This window comes from Akebia trifoliata, chromosome 4 (assembly GCF_017979445.1).
Source record: "Akebia trifoliata isolate Shusen 1 chromosome 4, ASM1797944v1, whole genome shotgun sequence".
Classification (NCBI taxonomy): Eukaryota; Viridiplantae; Streptophyta; class Magnoliopsida; order Ranunculales; family Lardizabalaceae; genus Akebia; species Akebia trifoliata.
Genome location: NC_141378.1, coordinates 35,429,503 through 35,450,649, shown reverse-complemented (window position 1 = coordinate 35,450,649; position 21,147 = coordinate 35,429,503). Strand labels below are relative to the sequence as shown.

The following is a 21,147-nucleotide window of genomic DNA, read 5'->3' as shown; positions in this document are numbered from 1 at the left end:
CTAAGAGAATTCCTTTCATGGAATTTTTCTAAAATCATAAACTAACATTTCAACTCATGCAAAAGTGTGTTGACTCCATAGAATGTCTTTTTCTATAAGATATCTCTTATGTCAACACCAACATCAAAATCTCTTCCAATGAGGTACATACACACTATATGCACCCACCCACTTCATGCATCTCATGCATTCTACTTGTTATTTTAATCATTTTCAAAATGGCCAAATCTAAAGGTAACCACCTTAGGTGGAGAGAATGGGGTGCTTAACACCTTCCCCATTCTCTAACCGAATCCCCTTACTTAGATCTTAGGTAGACCATACCTTTTCCATGATTGAGAGTCACTACAATGCCATAAAAAAATGATTTTCAAAATAATCGATTCGGGTGCCCATTCACACCCATTTACAAAAAAGAATGGTGGCGACTCCAAACAACGTAGCATTGAGGTTCAAAGGTGAACATTTCTCATGTCTACAGTAATCTCGAGTAGTTTTTCTTAGGATAAATTACCATTTTGTAAGTTGAATATGAAGAAATTCCAATTTCATCTAATTGTTCATTTTAATTCTCGAACACATAAAGTGTAAGTTTGCAGATTTTTCAAAGTGATGATCTCACGGATATGAAGTAGCGAGATCTTTAATAGTTTTTTTTTTTTTCAAAGTGATTGCAAATACGTGAGCTTCGAAACCTTTGGGAAGGTTTGAGGTCATCTACTTGGGTTGAAGAGTCTCCACCATTCAATTAAGGTATAAATGGGCATCATAAAAATGTTTTGAAATTCAATTTTTCTTAACTTTTAGTGACTTTCATATCCAAAAGATAAGTGGGAAGCTCTTTCTAGAGATTATAAGGTAAGGAGGTTTGTTTGATGGACAAGAAAGGTGTTAAGCACTTTATCCCTCCCATCCTAAGATGGTTATCATGAATTGACCATTAAACAAAGTTTTAAAACTAATTTTGAGATTTAGAAAATAGAGAAAGTTATATAGGGGATCAGGAAAAATTTGCCTATAACTTATTTTTAGAAATGACCAAATTAAACTAATGAGCAAGGTAAAAATGAAAAAAATGAGCTCATTGAAATTTTGGTGAGCCTAAGATTTTGGTGGGAATCCATTTGAATTCTACTATTTTAGATTGAAAAACTCTTTTAGAAACTTTTATACTTACTTGGTAGCGTCTTTTTGTTGGTTTAACCTTTAAGAAGTGCCTATGAGTTGAACACCACCATCGAAAAGGCTAGAGACCTTCATGCTTGAATTGTATCCTCTATGTGACGGGTTTTTATTGGTTTAGAGAGTTAGGTAAAGATCTAAAGAGATCATCACCTTTGACTCTTAATTTTTTTGTAAGATGAGATGTGATGTGTGTGCAATTGTGTATGCATATGACGAATTCATCAAGAGAAGATTACTTCCAATGATGGTTTATTCTCTAGCTCTATTGCCATCAAAGGAAGTAAAATAAAGCTTATAATCTATAAAATTAAATTGCAAATAGAATGCAAATAAAAACAAAGCAACTAATCTAAGAATTTAAATTGCATAAATGTAAATAAAATTAAAGATAACATATTCTAATACTCTCAAGAAACTTATTAAAGACTTATTAGAAGAGATTACCTCAAAGAGGGATTACTCTCTACCCCTAACTCTCTAGTTAGAAATCAAAAGATCTACATTATTAAATTAAAAAAAGCATGTAAATAACAAAAAATTGCTTGAAAGATAAAGAAGGGAGAAGTGAAAGTAGGAAGATTAGAGGGGTCTTTTTGGTCTTACCATAGTCTTCTTCTTTTTCTTGGATTTTCTTTCTATAAATTTTTAGACAGGTTTAAGTTTCAGAAGAATGGAAGGCTAAAGAGATTTGTGAAAGATTTGGACAGAATTTTGGATCATAACTAAACTCCTCAATTTACTTTGGATGGATCTCCTTTTTATAGAATTTTGGAAGACTCTTGGAGATAGATTGGTCTTAAAATCTAGGATTCCCATAATTTATAAGAAAATCATGTAAAATGTCTCTATTTATCCTTCATTAACTTGGTTTTGATGGTTTTCACACACCCATGAGTTTAATCAATTAAGATGATTAAGAGATATATAAGTAAAAGTCAAATAGTTTCTAAAGAATTCTTTGAGAGGGTTAAAATGATTTTAGACCTTAAGCTTTGAGTCAATTGAGACGGAATTAGTGCAAATTACATGTAATTTAGTGCTTGGATTTTGGATATTTAAGACTTTCTACCTAGCTAGGCTTTTAACAACCTAGGGCTAATAGTGTCTTTGCACACAATTTCTAAAACATTTTCTTGGATAGGAAACCTTGTCATAACTTCTAGACTTAGGTCGTTTTACCTTAGATGCCATAAAAATTTCTTTAGTTTTTGAAGAAGAGTGAAAGGGTAGAATGGTGATTTGACTCTAATGTATCTTAACAAAGCAATGTTAAGAGGGGACTAAAGATAACTTTGAGTCAAGGTTAGAGGATAATGGAGATTACCAAAAGACCTAGGTGAAGGAGGTTTAGGACATGGGTACTTAAGGAATCAAGAGGGGATTAGATAAGGGAAAATCCAATTTAGAGGGGTTGATAAGGTCATTTCTTGTGAAGAATCTTGTGCACACATGGGTTCTCTAACTGACTTGTTCAATAGCATAGAACGGCAAAAAATAATTATCGTTGGCCCTTCTTGAAGAAGAGCCAATACAACTTCATACCTGTAGACACCTCAATTTGAACGGGCCACTTCTCGAAAGGGCCCAAAAATATCGATTTTCTAAATAAATGGGCCAACGGGCCTTAAAGGCCCAAGTCATTGAAAAGTGACATTTTTACCAACCCGAGGCCCCTAAGACCTCTCAATGGTTTAGGAGACCTACCAAAAGGACTCGGCCTACCTTACGTCTTCCCAATATTCACCACTCCGCTTCCAAAATAAAAAACGCCAAATTTTCGATAAATTTCACCAACGGGCCTAAAAAGCCCGATTCGCCAACACGTGGCATTTTTGATCAAACTAATGATTGCAAAAATCTAAAAAAATAAAAAAATAAAAAATGTGAGACTTGGGATGCCTACCCCTCCTCTACTACCACCGTTCCGCCTCCGAATCCGCAAAAAACCATAGGCCCATGAGCCCTCAACACTTTCCTAAATCAATTTCTCACCTTACCCCTAACCTAAAATCAATCCACATCAACCAAAATCTAAAACCAACCTATACCCTCAAAATCCATTCCAAAATAACCCCCAACCAATTCCTAAAATCCAAAACCATTTCATAACCCAAACCCAAAACACTCCAAAGCCTCTAAGCCCAAATCCATATCCAATTCATATCCAACCCACAACCCTAACCCATCAACCACTACCCACATCAACCAATCACCATCTTGATAATCAAAGATGACACATGTCATCACCCCATCTCACCTCCCTCACCCAACTACTTACCCCATTAATTTGCTTTAAATCCCATCTACCCACACATCAACCTATCACCTTTTCTCTCAAATCAAAGACATCTACCCACACCCCTAACCTATACCTCCTCTAATCTACCCTCATCATTCCCTACAAAACCTACACCTACAACCTAAACCTACACCATCCTCTCAAGTCAAACACTCAACCTCTCCCATCAACTTATCTCAACCCTTCATTTCCAACCACTTTGACACATGGCATCATCTCCCTCACCCTCCCAAAATATCATCAACCACCTCTTTAAATCCTCCATTCTCTTAAACCAAATACCATTTAATCTCAACCACCATCTTAAACTCACCTCACCAAACACTCCACCCAAATGGGTTGGGTATGATCCAAACCATTTGGGTCAAAACTCACCCATTTAACCCCCCTTCCTTAAATACCCTCCAATCTCCTCTAAATTACACCCATTTCTCTCTCAAACTCATAACCATTCTACCCTTTTTCTTCACTTCACCCCATTATATCCCTAAAATAACTCCTCAACATCTATAAATAACCTCCTCCTCTTCCCAAAAATGGCCCCCAACTTCTCATTACAAAAATTCTCTCCAACTCTCTCTACTAACAACTATCACCCCTCTCACTAAGAAAAATCTCATCAATTCCCTCACACTAACCCTCCCCAAGTCTCATAAAAAAAATCACCTACTACACTCATCATCTCTTCTCTATTCCTTCAACCATACAAAAGTTGTATTTGCTTAAAATACTAAGGACTCAAGAAGACTCAAAGAAGAATAAGAAAGAAGATACAAGGTGGGTTCAAAGCAACCCCCCCTTTCTCTTCTACACCCTCTCCTCCTCCCTCTTCTATCACCCTCTCCCCTTCATTTTATTTTTTAGGATGAATGAACCCCAAGGCTAAAGATCCATAAGGGTCATTTCCATCAATGGAATGACCCTATGATCAAGCCGAAAATGAACCCCTATCTAGGGTACAAATGCACAACACGTGGCACATCGTTTTTCACATTTTTTTAAAAATCAAAATGACCGAGTTGAGTTGAGGTTACCACTATCTAGTGGGGAGAAAAGGGTGCCTAACACCTTCCCTTTTTTCCAACCGAGTCGCTTACCCGAATCTCAAGGGTTGATTCACCTTTATCCATCGAAAGTCACCAAATACAAAAAATGTCACATTTTCTATATAAAAAAATGCATATCGGGTGACCATTCACACCCACTTACAAAAATGAATGGTGGCGACTCCAAACCATCGTAGATAGGGTCATCGTAATGGCGAAATCCCGTGTCTACAGCTTGGCGACTCCGCTGGGGAGTAAAGGCTCCACCCTCGTGTCAACTCGATTATTTTGGTAAAAAAGGAAAGGTTTCAATTTTTATTTTTTTTTATTTTTGCAAGCTAACAATACTTGTTGTGTTTGTTGTATTTATTTTTTAGGTAGGTTTCCTTTATTTATTTACTCGCTTGAAAAAAAAAAAATAAAAAATCCGATTTTCACTTTATTTCTTCGATTATGTCATTTTAAGCATGCGTATCATCAAACAAATGAAAAAAAAAAATTTCTTTTTTGGCCCAAGCCAAAAACCAGAGGCAATGTGCCTCAAAATGTGTATAAAAAAATAAAAAAATAAAAAAAATAAAAAAATAAAAAAAATAAAAAAATAAAAAAATAAAAAAAAAGTCGTTTTTCTTCTTTTTTGGCCGAATGGACAGTCGAACTTAAAATGATCATAACTTTCTCGTCCGATCTCCGATTAGCTATTAGTGCATATCGATTTGGGGTAGAACAAAATTTTCTACCAAATTTGACAAAGTCAGCAATATTTTGACAAGTCAGAATCGGTTTTTGAGCTCATTTACTATCGTTTACGCTATCATTTCCGTTTGACGTCTCGTCGCGATACAAAATGAGTAGGAAAGAAAAGCATAAAAAAGGGGAAAAAAATTTGGCCCAAGCCAAAAACCAGAGGCAATGTGCCTCAAAATGAGCACAAAAAATTTTTTATTAAAAAAAAAAAATTAATTAAAAAAAAAATTAATTAAATTAAAAAAAAAAATTTTTTTTCTTTTTTTTTTGCTCAACTTGTTCCTTACATCAGTCTTGGAAACTTTCCTCTTGGAATTTATTTTTATTTTAAGTTTTAAAGCTTCAAAAGATCAAAACGGATCATCTTTTCCAAACTCAGGGCGTATCGCTCGCCACTTTTTGATTGATCAAAATGAAAATTCAAAGTGATCATTGGTTGGACTATAAAAAAATAAAAATAAAAAAGTGAGAAGTCCTTTTATGATTAGTTCATTCGTAAAATTAAAAAAAAAATGATGAAAAAAATTGATTGGTTGATGATGAATGCGCGACTCTTACGGACAAATTATCTAAAAGGCTATGATCTGGCCAACGGGCCTACTCATTTGCAAAATGCCCCGGGCGCACCCTATCCTATTTGCACACACCACTAGCACGTTTACTTTACTGTATTGCACGCTTGCATGTCCCTAATAGCCAACGTGGCACTAGTGCGTGGCCCGGTCTCCTCGGAGATGCGACGTCATTCATGAAAACCACAACTCCAATCATGTACCGTAAGGTATATAAAACTGGGGAATCAATACCGTTTGATCAGGTGATTCTGAAAGGTATATTGATACACCCATGTTGGAGCGACCTGAGCCTTTGTCCTATTGTAAGCCGCACGGTCACATGTCCCGATTGCCAACGTAGTACTAATACGTGGTCGGTCCCCTCGCGGGATGCGAAAATCATTTATGAAAGCTACAACTCTTGACTCGTACCCATAGGTATATAAAAGATAATCTAAGTACATCAATTGCACTTCTTGGTCAAAACCAGTGCCTAAGCAAGATCCTGCCCCGCTGTACCCTACTGTACGAGGGGGATAGATTATGTCTATTCTAGACGAGAGGTACTTAAGCGGGCCTTTGCTCAGCATCGTACACCACCTCTCAACTGGGGATCAAACTGGCTGTTTTTGGCTTCAGAAAAGTGAATTGAAGTTTTAGATTGTCACCTATACGGTATATCAAACCAAGTCACCACGTACCGTCTGATTGAGTACGCTTGAGAGGTATATAGGTGTGTTTGGGCAAGAGTGGCCAGATAAAAATGCATTGCAGTAGTAAGCTTAGAGTCTAGAAGCCTTCCCTGTAAGTCACGACTCGAACTTATCGCGGGTGTTCCCGGGTTGTTGAAAGAAACTCGATGATTGATGTATGTGAATGATCAAAGTGTATGATAGTCCTCAAGGGTCAAAATTTTGTTTTCAGAAATTAAAATGGGTACACCGACCCAATAAAGAATCCATTTCTTGCAAAAATTCAATAATGACCCAGTCCATCTCGATCCAATGATCATGATAGGCCGGGCCATTTAAATCAAAATGAAAATCAAAATTTCAAAAAAGAAAAGCGTTTTCAAGAAAGTGTTTCAAAAGAAAAGTAGTTTTACATAGACCTTGGAAATGTACTGAACTATTCTCTTGTGTCAACTCAGGATGCTGGCTGCAGGCAATAACCCAATCGACCAATTGGTCAAAACAACCATCACGGGGATGCACACCGTAGAGAAATTCAACTTTGCAAAATTCATGTTGAGATGCGCCCTGTACTTTCACGAGTTTGAGATAGATTGGAATCTTTTGCGCGCTATGGCCAAGCGTTGGAACCCATATCTTCACATCTTCCACATTGGGCATATGCACTTGTGTCCTACTCATGAAGACTATTGTGGCATCATGGGGATATCTACTTCAGGTCCTCTAGTCAGGCCTTCATTGAAGACAGGATATTCGGGTGAACTCGCCACAGGCCTAAACATTTCAAAGGAAGAAGCCAAGGCCTTAGTCCGTAACGGGAGATTGGATTTAGTACCCTTATTGAGTCCATACCACTCTCGTAGTCATCCCGTCAATGTAAAACCAGAAGCTTGGAGAGCCACTAGAGACTATCGATTATGTTTAGGGATCCTAGCCCAATACATACTGACCTCCAAAAGTGAGGGTCAAACTGTTCCTGAGTCTTTCATAGACATAGCTTCCTAGCTCTCTAGAAAAGCCAATCCCGTACCTCTGATTCTAGCTGAAACCTTCTCAGGTTTGGATGCCATAAAAAATGGTGAGGGAAGGGATTTCAAAGGAAGCCCTCACCTACTTTATATGTGGCTCTGCGACCGTTTCAAAATTGTGGACATTCCTTCAACCCTCGAGTACAGGCCAGAGCACTTTTCCAAGAGAAACATGTTAGTGCGTCACAACTCAGTCAAGGCCTGGGGCAAATGGTTGGATTCTCGTCTTGCACGTCATATTGGATTGAGATGCCCTTGGTGGATGACAGACTACCCTGTTTTAGGTACCAAAGGATCCTATTATGTCCGTTTGATCGGACTAGAGGAGACATCTTTTTATCAACCTGCTTTAATCCCAGAACAGTACGGAGTACCTATAGAGTTTTCGCTACCTCAACACAAACAATTCTTTTCTCCCGAGCCATTGACTGAAAAGTTAGTGCATCTCATTGAGAAGGCGTGGAACAAGCGCACCTTAGGGTATTCAGATGGACCAGCAGAGTTCAAGGAACTAGTTGTTAGAACCAAGAGAAGCAAGCCTAACTGTCCCAGCAATCCTGATGACGAACAAAACAAATCCAAGGGTCCATGTAAAAGAGTCTAAGTCAGAGTTATTGAAAGTTATTATTCAATGAAAATCCTATTTGTCAAACAAATTTTCAATAGTTCAATGAAATTACTCTCAGTTTATTTGTGGATAATCATGGCATAAATGAATTGTTTAATAGGTTGGTGTACAAAATTCAAAATGTAATCTTCTTTTTCAAAATGTTTTACCGACCCATGTCAATGCCTGCCCCGTGCTGATGAAATTTCTTTTTCAAAATCCTTTTTACCGACTCCGTGTCGATGCCAACTCCGTGTTGATGAAATCGTTTTTTAATTTGTACCGACTCCGTGTCGATGCCGGTTCCGTGCTGATGTAATCACTTTTAAATCTTACCGACTCCGCGTCGATGCCAGCTCCGACTGATGTAATTCTTTTTCAAAATACCGACTCCGTGTTGATGAAATCGTTTTTTAATTTGTACCGACTCTGTGTCGATGCCAGCTCCGTGTTGATGTAATCACTTTTAATTTTACCGACTCCGTGTCGATGCCAGCGCCGGCTGATGTAATTCTTTTTCAAAATCCTTTTTACCGACTCCGTGTCGAGGCCAACTCCGTATTGATGAAATCGTTTTTTAATTTGTACCGACTCCGTGTCGATGCCAGCTCCGTGCTGATGTAATCACTTTTAAATTTTACCGACTCTGTGTCGATGCCGGCTTCGGCTGATGTAATTCTTTTTTAAAATCCTTCTTACCGACTCCGTGTCGATGCCAGCTCCGTGCTGATGAAATCATTTTTTAATTCTTACCGACTCCGTGTCAATACCAGCTCCGTGCTGATGTAATCACTTTTAAATTTTACCGACTCCGTGTCGATGCCAGCTCCGACTGATGTAATTCTTTTTCAAAATCCTTTTTACCGACTCCGTGTCGATGCCAGCTCCGTGCTGATGTAATCATTTTTAAATTTTACCAACTCCGTGTCGATGCCAGCTCCGTGCTGATGAAATCGTTTTAAAATCTTACCGATTCCGTGTCGATGCCAGCTCCGTGCTGATGAAATCTTTTTAATTTTACCGACTCCGTATCGATGCCAGCTCCGTGCTGATAAAATCGTTTTTAATTTTACCGACTCTGTGTCGATGCCAGCTCCGTGCTGATGTAATTCTTTTTCAAAATATTTTGCCAGTCCCGTGTTGATGCCAACATCACGTTAATGTCGGCTCCGAGCCAAAGAACTCTTTCTTTAAAACTCGTTTGCTTTAAAATAAATAACTTTACCTGACCTAATGAAATGTCAAGCATTTTTCTTTTTGTAAATAAGATAGTAATGCTTGGTCTTCTGTACCCAAAGGTGGCCAAACGAAAGAAGTACAAACACCCTGAGAAGCCTCCGTATTTCCTTCGATCTACATCAACTATGAGCAACTCAAAGGACCCACAACCTGCGACAAGTGAACTTGCTGAAGCAAATGCAATGATAGCGAAGTTAATAGAAACAACGAAAAGACAAGAACAAATGTTGATGGCTGTTTTTAGTAATACTAACTTCCTACAAGCGCAAGCCGCTCAGCACCAAGCATCTGGATCAAATCCGGAACCCCTTGAACAGACACGACCAGATCAACAGACCACCCTGCCTCCTGCGGTGCCAATGTATCAGGGCCCTCCACTTTACATCCCACAGAATCAACCACCTCCGGTGGTAATCCCAGATGATGAGTGTGACTTCAGGGTGCCTGAGGCCAAAAACGCCACTGATAACAAAATGGCCCAGCAGATAGAGTCTCTCCAAGAAGAGATGAGACGAATGAAGGGTGCAAATACTCTAGAAGGGACAAGATTCAGGGACCTTTGCTTTTATCCTAATGCACAGCTGCCGGCCAAATTTAAATGTCCAGAATTTAAGAAGTACAATGGGGTGGGGTGTCCTCTGTCACATCTAAAACTATACTGCGGATCCATGTGCCAATACGGCGAGGATGACAGGCTACTGGTGCAGTTGTTTCAAAGAAGCTTGACAGGGCCTGCACTCAAATGGTTTTCCGGATTGGACGATACACTTATCAAAAGTTGGCAAGACTTGGCTGAAATGTTCTGGCATAATTATCGGTTCAACACAGATGTAGGTCTGGATCGAAATGATATGGCTAAGATGACTAGAAAGCAAAGGGAAACAGTAAAAGAGTACGCCCAGAGATGGCGGGAGTCTGCTTCACAAGTGAGGCCTGCAATGACTGAACAAGAGATGAACACCACGTTCATCTCAACACTAGGGCATGCCTTTTATACTCATCTGGTTGGACACACCACAGGCACCTTCTCAAATTTAGTTCAAGTGGCAGATCGGGTCGAGGACGGGATCCGGACTGGTTTAATATTTGACTTCACAGCCTTAAGTGCAGCGGCAGGGACATCGGCACAGAAGAAGTTCGTTCCTTTTGTCAAAAAGAAAGAGGAGACTCAAGTCAACAATGTACAACCCAGCCAACCTCTTTCATTCAGGCACCAGTTCAGAGGCCGCAGGCACCACAAGTCCCTTGGGCGCCAGTACCTCGAGCTGCTTGGGCTCTAGCATCGCAGAATCCCTTTCAGACAGTTCCTCCGCAAGCACAACCAGCACCACAGTATGGGCAAAACCAGCAGGCACGACCTAACAGGGTAAACAGAGTATTTACCAGATTGCCCATGACACTATCAGAATTACTGCCACTCTTACTCAGAGGAGAATATCTGGTAAAACGTCCACCAAATCCTGAGGCTGTGAAAGGGCCAGGGTACAACCCTAACCTGCTCTGTGAATTTCACATGGGTGCACCGGGGCACTCTACTGATCAGTGCTGGCAACTCAAGCACCAGGTGCAAAATTTGATAGATAAAAAAGCACTCATACTGGATGGACCTGCCAACCCACCCCAACAACAGAATATCAATCAAAACCCCCTACCTACTCACAATGGAGAGGGGAGTGGGCATAGGGTAAATGTCATCTGCGGAGAACTCGACTTCAATCCCTCGGATTTGATAGCGCCTATCGGTGCAAAAGTCAGGGTATGCTTCACGAAGGAATCAAGGACGTCAACGGTTAACACAGTCAACCGTTATACAGATTCATCGCAGAATTCACAGCTACCTCTCAAAATGGCCAACCTCACAATCCATCCCCCTCATCAAAATACCGCTACCAGACCACCTTTAGTTATACCTTACGGATCACCCCATCATCAAAATTCAACCCGACCTCCCCTTGTTATACCCTACACACCACCATATTCCCAAGAATCAACTCGACCCCCTCTCCATATACCATACACCTCATCTTCATGACCACCGCTCATCATCCCATACACTCCATCAAAACCATCGCCACCACCTCTCATCCTCAATGTAAAACCCGATCCACCTCCCATGACCATACACTCACCCAAACCATTCCCTTATAACTCTATCCAGGCAGTTCCCTGGAGTTACGAGACAACCATCACCACAACCTCCGGGGTTGAAGCCATGAAGAAAGCAATGGTGGCCGACATTGGGCATATGACAAGGGCAGGGCGATACAAAAAAATATCAAAAATGGGGTGAAAATCAAGGAAGAAGGCAAAGGGGTGACCGACGAAGAGAAAAGAGAAGCAAAGGGAAAGGGTAAGCTGTATAAGGAGGAGAAGACGGAAGAAAAAGTGAAAGTGACAGACGAAGAAGCCACAGACTTTATTAAGCTCGTCCTCAAGAGAGAGCATAATATAGTGGACAGATTGAACAAACAGCCAGCTCAAATCAGTATCCTAGGTCTAATGCAAAAGTCAAAGAATACCAAGAGGCATTACTGAGAGTTTTGGAAAAATCGCATGTACCTGCAACTACCTCACCTACGCAACTAGAACAAACGATTGGCCAGATAATGGCCCCCAATCCCATTATTTTCACTGAAGATGAATTTGTGCCTGGAGGAACGGGGCACGTCGAGCCACTAAACATCATGGTCATATGCAAGGGCATGATGGTTGCCAGGGTGCTGATTGATAATGGCTCAGCGCTTAATGTTTGTTCACTTGAAACCTTCCGGAAGCTCAACGCTGATTGGTCTCATGTGAAGCCCAACAACAAGGTCGTCCGAGGCTTTGACAGCTCAAGAGAGAGCTGGATTTACCCATCACAATAGGCCCGTGCACCTTCGAAGTAACATTTGAAATCATGGAAATACCGACAACCTTCAATTTATTACTGGGCAGGCCATGGATCCACATAGCAGGGGCAGTACCTTCTTCTCTACACCAGAGAGTCAAATTCATCATGGGACAGAGAATGATATCCGTTTTGGCAGAAAACTTGATCCCGGCCGGCAGAGCTCCGGACGTGCCATTTATTGATATAGAGATGACGAAGGACAAGGCACTCTACCATTCGTACCAATTCGCGGCTGTCAATCACATCGAGAAGGGGAAGGAGAAGGTAAGAGCAAAGCTATCAAGAGCAAACCTTATGATTGGTCGGATCATGAAGAGGGCAGGTTATCGACCCAAGCATGGGTTGGGACTAGGAGGAAGAGGAAGAGCTACACCAGTTGAAGCAAGAAAGGATACTCATTATTTTGGTCTGGGGTTTAGGCCCACAAAGAAGGATATAACAGAAATGAAAGAAAAGAAGGAAGAACTTCGACTAGCAAGAAAGCAAAATCGGGAATCGAATGTCTGGAACCTCGGCCGAGTCCCTCACATTAGCATTAGCTTCTCAAAGTCTCATATCAGACCCGACAACCTATCAGAACCACCATTGGCAAAAAGGGCAAAAACGGTAAAAATCGCACCACTGCACTTTCAAGAAGACTCAGTTGTTGAGTCCCAACCATCCTTCGTAGAAGGCATTGATGTTCTATTCAATGGGGATTCCAACGAAAGTCTATCCGAGACCGTTTTAAAATCCACCAACGTGGAAATCACTACCGACCAAAAGGAAGACTCACCCTTTTCAACGGGCATTGACTGGGCATCAGTCGTCGCCCCACCGAGTTTGGGAGGGACTATGCCCCCATCTGACAAAAACCAATCGGAGATCATGGTTATCTCCGAACCACTAACCAAATTACCCAACACATCACTTTCACATCTCATCCGCCCCCTCAAAGAAGGGGAAGTTCTGAACAATTGAGAGGAATTCCCATTGACCCTTGAGGCTGTTGAGGCCTAAAAAAAAAACGTCGTTAAACGAATCTAGTTTGCCCGAGGATCATAACGAGCCCTCGTCCTCGGGTAAAGACTGTTTTGAGGGCTCCCTATCTTTATTAACGAATTCGCATGATTGTTCTTCTTATTTCAGGTATTCGAAAAGCAACAAAAAAATAAATATTCCTCAAAAAGCAAAAAAAATCAAAAATTTATCAAAAGTCAAAAAAATCAAAAAGCTTTCAAAGTTGCAAAAAAATAGATATTTTCCAAAAATAAAAAAAAGAGTTTTCAAGGGATATGTCTCAATCAAATGAGTACCCAGATAAAATAAAATTTGAAAGGGATGAGTATGATTTCGATCTTGAACTTGACTTTGACCTCATGGGGATCGAAGAAGAGTCTGAGGACGAAATGGAGTACCCGCCTAAAGAAATCAAAGACTTGGTAGAACGTCACGAGAAAGGTGTTCAGCCAAACATTGAGGATACAGATTCAATCAATCTTGGTACCGAAGAGGACCCACGAATTGTCAAGATCGGAGCCTTATTAACGTCACAACAAAGGAAGAAATGATCAAACTCTTACAAGATTATCAAGATGTCTTCGCATGGTCGTACAGGGATATGCCGGGATTGGACACAGATCTTGTCGTGCACAAGCTACCAATTGCCACCGGAAGCAAGCCGATCAAGCAGAAATTGAGAAGATTAAAGCCAGAATGGACCCTCAAGGTCAAGGACGAAGTCATGAAACAGTTCGAAGCCGGATTTCTTGCAGTCTCTACGTACCCTGAGTGGTTGGCTAATGTCGTCCTAGTACCGAAGAAAGATGGGAAGGTACGCATGTGTGTTGACTATCGGGACCTAAACAAGGCCAGTCCTAAGGATGATTTCCCACTTCCACACATCGACACTCTAGTCGATAGTACAGCAGGGCATGACATGTTCTCATTCCTGGACGGCTTTTCAGGTTATAACCAAATAAAAATGGCGGAAGAAGACCAGGAAAAGACTGCATTTATCACGCCATGGGGTACTTTTCACTACAAAGTCATGCCATTCGGACTGAAGAACGCAGGGGCGACTTACCAACGGGCAATGACCGCACTATTCCACGATATGATCCACAAGGAAATGGAAGTCTACGTAGACGACATGATTGCTAAATCTGGCATTGAAGAAGATCATCTGGTGAATCTAAAGAAGTTGTTCGACAGACTGAGGAAATATAGTTTAAGGCTAAATCCTGCCAAATGTGTATTCGGGGCAACATCGGGCAAACTACTGGGTTTCATCGTCAGTAGAAGAGGCATCGAGATAGATCCGGCAAAAACCAAGTATATCCTCGAGATGAAAGCACCCGTTTCAGAGAGAGATGTTCGGGCATTCTTGGGAGAATACAGTATATTAGCCGTTTCATTGCTCAGCTACGCCTATCTGTGAGCCAGTCTTCAAACTACTCAGGAAAGATACACCGAAGAAGTGGAACAAGGACTGTCAGGAAGCGTTCGACAAGATTAAGCAATATCTGCTCAATCCACCAGTCCTAGTCCCTCCTACTCTAGGGCGACCTTTGCTGATGTACATCTCGGTGCAAGAAACGTCAATGGGGTGTGTACTGGGACAACACGATGAATCAGGACGGAAGGAACAGGCCATTTACTATCTCAGCAAGAAATTTACCGAGTACGAAGCAAAATATTCAATGCTTGAGAAGACTTGCTGCGCATTAGTCTGGGCATCTCAACGACTATGCTAATGATGGACTATGCTAATAGCTAGAATGGACCCCCTGAAGTACCTTTTCGAGAAAACAGCATTAACAGGTCGCACTGCAAAATGGCAACTATTGTTATCTGAGTTTGACATTACCTATGTCACTCAAAAAGCCATCAAGGGACAAGCAATCGCCGACCACCTAGCTGAGCACCCGTTGCCTGATTACGAGCCGTTAAAAACGAACTTTCCTGATGAAGCCATACTGATCACTGAGGTTGAAGACGATAATGATGAACCAGGTTGGAAAATGTACTTCGACGGAGCGACCAATCAGAGAGAAAACGGAATAGGGGCAATTCTGATCAAGCCAGATGGATCCCACGTGCCAATCGCAATCAGACTAAATTTTCAATGTTCCAACAATGAGGCTGAATACGAAGCATGCATAGCAGGATTGAAGGCAGCACTGGATCTCGAGGTAGATGAAATCGATGTTTTCGGAGATTCAAGCTTAGTAGTCTATCAGACGACTGGAGAATGGAAGACCCGAGAGCAAAGACTGGTTCCTTACCACGAGTACCTGGAAGAACTAAGCTCACGCTTCGATAGGATTTCATTCACGTACATGCCGAGAGCTAAGAATCAGTTTGCAGATGCACTAGCTACACTTGCCTCTATGATCAACATCTCGGAAGACCTAATCATCGACCCTATTGAGATTGGAATTCAAGATAAGCCAGCCTATTGCTTACCCGTCGAAGTAGAAGAATCTGAAGAAAAGCCATGGTATTCTGACATCAAGGCATATCTTGAAGATCGAACACTCCCCTCAGATGCAACGTCAAATGATAGAAGGACCATTCAGAAGCTAGCAGGATAATTTTTCTTGAGCAACGGTATTCTGTACAAGAAGTCGCACCATGAGATCTTACTTAGGTGTGTGGCAGAAACATAAGCGAAACGACTAATTGAGACTGTACATGGGGGAGTCTGCGGACCTCACATGAATGGTCATATGCTTGCTAAAAAGATCATGAGGATGGGATACTATTGGTCGACAATGGAGAGTGACTGCTATCGACATGTCCGCAAATGCCATCTATGCCAAATATATGCCAACAAAATCAATGCCCCACCTTCAGAATTACATAATATGACCACTCCTTGGCCCTTCTCACTCTGGGGCATGGATGTCATTGGGCAGATCTCGCCAAAAGCTGCAAACGGGCATCGTTTCATCCTTGTTACTATCGATTACTTTACCAAGTGGGTAGAAGCGGCTTCATATGCCAATGTCACCAAAACCAATGTCTTGAAGTTTGTCAAGAATAACATCATCTGTCGGTATGGACTTCCCAGCGGATTGGTAACTGACAATGCTAAAAACTTCAAGAACAAGGACATGATCAAAATGTGCGAAGACTTCCAGATCACTCATCACAACTCTGTACCCTACAGACCTAAGATGAATGGAGCAGTCGAGGCAGCCAACAAGAACATCAAGAAAATAATCGAGAAGATGGCAGTTACATACAGATGGCAGTTACATACAGATTGGCACGTTGTTGCCCTTTGCACTACACGCCTACCGTACTTCGTTCAGAACTTCGATTGGGGCAACTCCGTATTCACTGGTCTACGGAATGAAAGCAGTCTTACCCGTAGAGGTTGAGATTCCCTCCCTCCGAATCTTAAAAGAAGCAGAGCTAGATGAGACTGAATGGATTCAAGCTCGGTTTGATCAGCTGAATCTGATTGAAGAGAAACGCCTTGCAGCCATTTGTCATGGACAGATCTATCAACGACGAATAGCTCGTGCCTATAACAAGAAAGTTAAGCCTAGGCATTTCTCGCCAGGAGACCTGGTCTTAAAGAAGATTCTACCAATTAAAGAAGACGCCAGAGGAAAGTTCAGACCAAACTATGAGGGACCATTCATCATACAGAAGGTAATGACAGGAGGAGCTCTGATTCTCACAGAAATGGACGGACAAGTCTTCCCGCAACCGATCAATGCTGACACTGTTAAGAAATATTACGCCTAAGACCTGACCCTGAGATGACGAAAGGCCATTTTTGTTATCCCAAACAAACCATCACACCCTAGTCAACCCTTTTGAGCCATCACGTTCATTTCTTAACCTAAGACTGGGGTAAGTCAACAACTACAAAAAAAAAAAAAGATCAGAAAGAAATAGAAAAATCAAAAGCATCAAAAGTACTCCTGGCCCGCATGAGGATAAACTGTAAACGGCTAAAAATACAAAAAAAAAATCAAGAAAGTCAAAAACTCGAACACTTGATCTTGGCTCAACCCAAATCTCCAGCCTAAACAAGTTCGAGAGACGCTGGGAGGAGACATAGATCACTTTTCCGAAACAAAAATAGACGAACCCCATGTTTATTCCACTTTAGATAAACTAAGACCCAGACCTTAACCTTTTTGTAACCTTCTACTACCATAAGCCTAAGCCAACGTTTCGTCCTACTTAAAGTCCTTTTTGATCAGGAAATGTTCTAGGGCAACATAACGACGGTGGCAACACCAATGATCTTGCAACTTGGTCCGGACCTCAAAGTCTTGTCAGTCGTTGGAAGACTCGAGAGGGGAATCCAGATCGGATATTCGAAAAAAAAGAGTACCCCTACAAGAGTAGAGTCGTCGATCTTGCAGCTCAACTTAAGTCACCAAGCCACAAAGACACAGAGACTCCGAGCAGAGTTGTAATGAAAAATCTAGAAAAATACAAGCATGGTCTGAAAGGGCATAGTGAAAACCTGAAAGGGCGCTATGAGTAAAAGAATCAGACTATGGCAAGATCAAAGCCACCAGCACGATGAAAAACCCAAAAAGGACGTCGATGCGTAAAAATGTGGAAACCGGGTCTGATGAAAACCGTAATTGGCATCAGGGGCAATAAGGGTTAACAAAAAAAAAAAAAAAAAACAACTCCTGGCCCGCAAGAGTATAAACTGTGAACGGCAAAATCTTTCCAAAATCCCGAGACCCAAACGGATAATAGTCTTCCAATACCAGGGCACTGGGAATGACTCTAAAGGAATCAAAAGAGCAATTGACGTTTATATCCTCTGTGATTGGCAAAAACACCAAGATCGTCGCAACCAAAGATTTTACAAACTCTGAATTTATCTTACTCATTTGATAAAGATATTTCATAAAAATTTCAAAAAGAAAAACTAATATTTTGGGCCGATGATGAAAAAATCAAGGACTTATTCAAAACTTCAAGTTTTCAAAGCATTAGATACACCTGAGGCCAAGTAAGTACAAAACCTATTTTCTTTGCATTAATCTTTCAACATTTTGTAATGAAATCAATCAAACATCATGAAAAAAAGAGTCAAAGCATTCTTACAAAGCACGGAGCCGGACAGCCCGACTCATCATCAATTTTTCAGCCTGACTCATCATCACGACTCACTAGACAAGACGCGAAGGCATCGAAGAAGGGACCGCAGGCAAGCCCCTCCTAAGATCACTCTCCGGGCCTACTGAGGTAGATAAACCATTGATCATCGAACTTACAGTTGCAGCAATGGAAGAGTTTATAAGAATGACCTAACTAGGGAAACCCTTATGGATGCGTGGCCTTAACGATGCTTATGAAATTCTAAGTGAAGATGAGTACATACAAACATTCCCGAGGGGAATTGGACCAAAACTATGTGGATTGAAATCAGAAGCTTCTCGAGAAACTGCCGTTGTTATCATGAATCACATTAACCTTGTTGAGATCCTTATGGATGTGAATCAGTGGTCCACCGTGTTTTCTAACATTGTTTCAAAAGCAACAACTCTTGAGGTTCTATCAACAGGCGTAGCAGGAAATTACAATGGAGCCCTTCGAGTGATGACAGCAGAATTCCAAGTCCCTTCACCTCTGGTTCCAACCCGAGAAAGTTTCTTTGTAAGATATTGTAAACAGCACTCCGAGGGAATTTGGGTGGTTGTTGATGTGTCCTTGGATCATTTGTGTCCTAGCCTGATATCGAGATGTCGAAGAAGGCCATCAGGTTGTGTAAATCCAAGAAATGCCAAATGGTTACTCCAAGGTTATATGGGTCGAACACGTAGAAGTGGATGGTAAAGCAGTTCATAGTATATATAAAACACTGGTTAACTCCAGCTTTGGGTTTGGCGCAAAGCGTTGGGTTGCTACCCTAGATCAACAAGGTGAACGCCTTGCAAATGTTATGGCTAGTAACATGCCCGCTGGAGATGTTGGTATGATCACAAGTCAAGAAGGGCGAAAGAATACGTTGAAGTTAGCTGAAAGAATGGTGATGAGTTTTTGTTCTGGTGTAAGTGCTTCTACTGCTCACACATGGACAACATTATCGGGAAGTGGCGCTGAAGATGTAAGGGCCATGATTGGAAAAAGCATAGATGATCTCAGCAGGCCTCCTGGTATTATGCTAAGTGCAGCTACTTCTTTCTAGCTTCCAGTCTCACCAAAGGGAGTTTTCAATTTCCTTCGCGATGAGAACTTTAAAAGTGAGTGGGACATTCTTTCTAATGGCGGTACTGTTCAAGAAATGACACATATTGCTAATGGTAGAGATCCTGGTAACTGTGTTTCTCTACTGCGAGTTAATACTCCAAATTCCAGTCAGAACAACATGTTGATATTACAAGAGAGTAGCACCAATGCAACAGGTCTTGGTCGATTCGGTTCCAACTACAAAACTCTCTCTTGGATTTGTGGCGACTGCTAACAACCTCACTGCTTGCGCCGTTGAAAAGATCAAAGGTATCAAAGGACAATGCATGAATTGAGAAGGTTAGCTTATGATAGAAACCGGGCAAGATCAACAAAAGAAGGCAATGAAAAAAAAAAAAAAAAAGAATTTTAAAAACCTTTCGAGTTGCACTCAACTTCGATTTGTTAAAACACGATCGAAGAAATAGTCGGATTTCAAAACTCATCAAATTTTCATCAAATCAAAGATCTCACACGAGCTCCGCGCCATCGAGATCAATGAATTAATAAGGCAAAACTCTGTCAGACCCCGTGCTTGAGCAGCCATTTTCCACAAAAATCTTCAATACAATCGATAATTTGATATCGTGTTTGTACAGAACTTTTATGGCCCGTACAAATAGGGGTTTAGTCTATTCTTTGCAGTTCTTTGCACGCAATTCCTGCAAAGAAGGGCAGCTGTAGACACCTCAATTTGAATGGGCCACTTCTCGAAAGGGCCCAAAAATATCGATTTTCTAAATAAATGGGCCAACGGGCCTTAAAGCCCAAGTCATTGAAAAGTGACATTTTTACCAACCCGAGGCCCCTAAGACCTCTCAATGGTTTAGGAGACCTACCAAAAGGACTCGGCCTACCTTACGTCTTCCCAATATTCACCGCTCCGCTTCCAAAATGAAAAATGCCAAATTTTCGATAAATTTCACCAACGGGCCTAAAAAGCCCGATTCGCCAACACGTGGCATTTTTGATCAAACTAATGATTGCAAAAATCTAAAAAAATTAAAAAATTAAAAATGTGAGACTTGGGATGCCTACCCCTCCTCTACTACCACCGTTCCGCCTCCGAATCCGCAAAAAACCATAGGCCCATGAGCCCTCAACACTTTTCTAAATCAATTTCTCACCTTACCCCTAGCCTAAAATCAATCCACATAAACCAAAATCTAAAACCAACCTATACCCTCAAAATCCATTCCAAAATAACCCCCAACCAATTCCTAAAATCCAAAACCATTTCATAACCCAAACCCAAAACACTCCAAAGCTTCTAAGCCCAAATCCATATCCAATTCATATCCAACCCACAACCCTAACCCATCAACCACTACCCACATCAACCAATCACCATCTTGATAATCAAAGATGACACATGTCATCACCCCATCTCACCTCCCTCACCCAACTACTTACCCCATTAATTTGTTTTAAATCCCATCTACCCACACATCAACCCATCACCTTTTCTCTCAAATCAAACACATCTACCCACACCCCTAACCTATACCTCCTCTAATCTACCCTCATCATTCCCTACAAAACCTACATCTACAACCTAAACCTACACCATCCTCTCAAGTCAAACACTCAACCTCTCCCATCAACTTATCTCAACCCTTCATTTCCAACCACTTTGACACATGGCATCATCTCCCTCACC

General features: G+C 41.2%; 1 pseudogene; it reads left to right on the top strand.

Annotated features, from left to right (window-relative positions):
* The first annotated feature begins 16,521 nt into the window (after positions 1-16,521).
* LOC147404800 (homeobox-leucine zipper protein MERISTEM L1 pseudogene) lies at positions 16,522-19,783 on the top strand (annotated as a pseudogene).
* Positions 19,784-21,147: the final 1,364 nt, after the last annotated feature.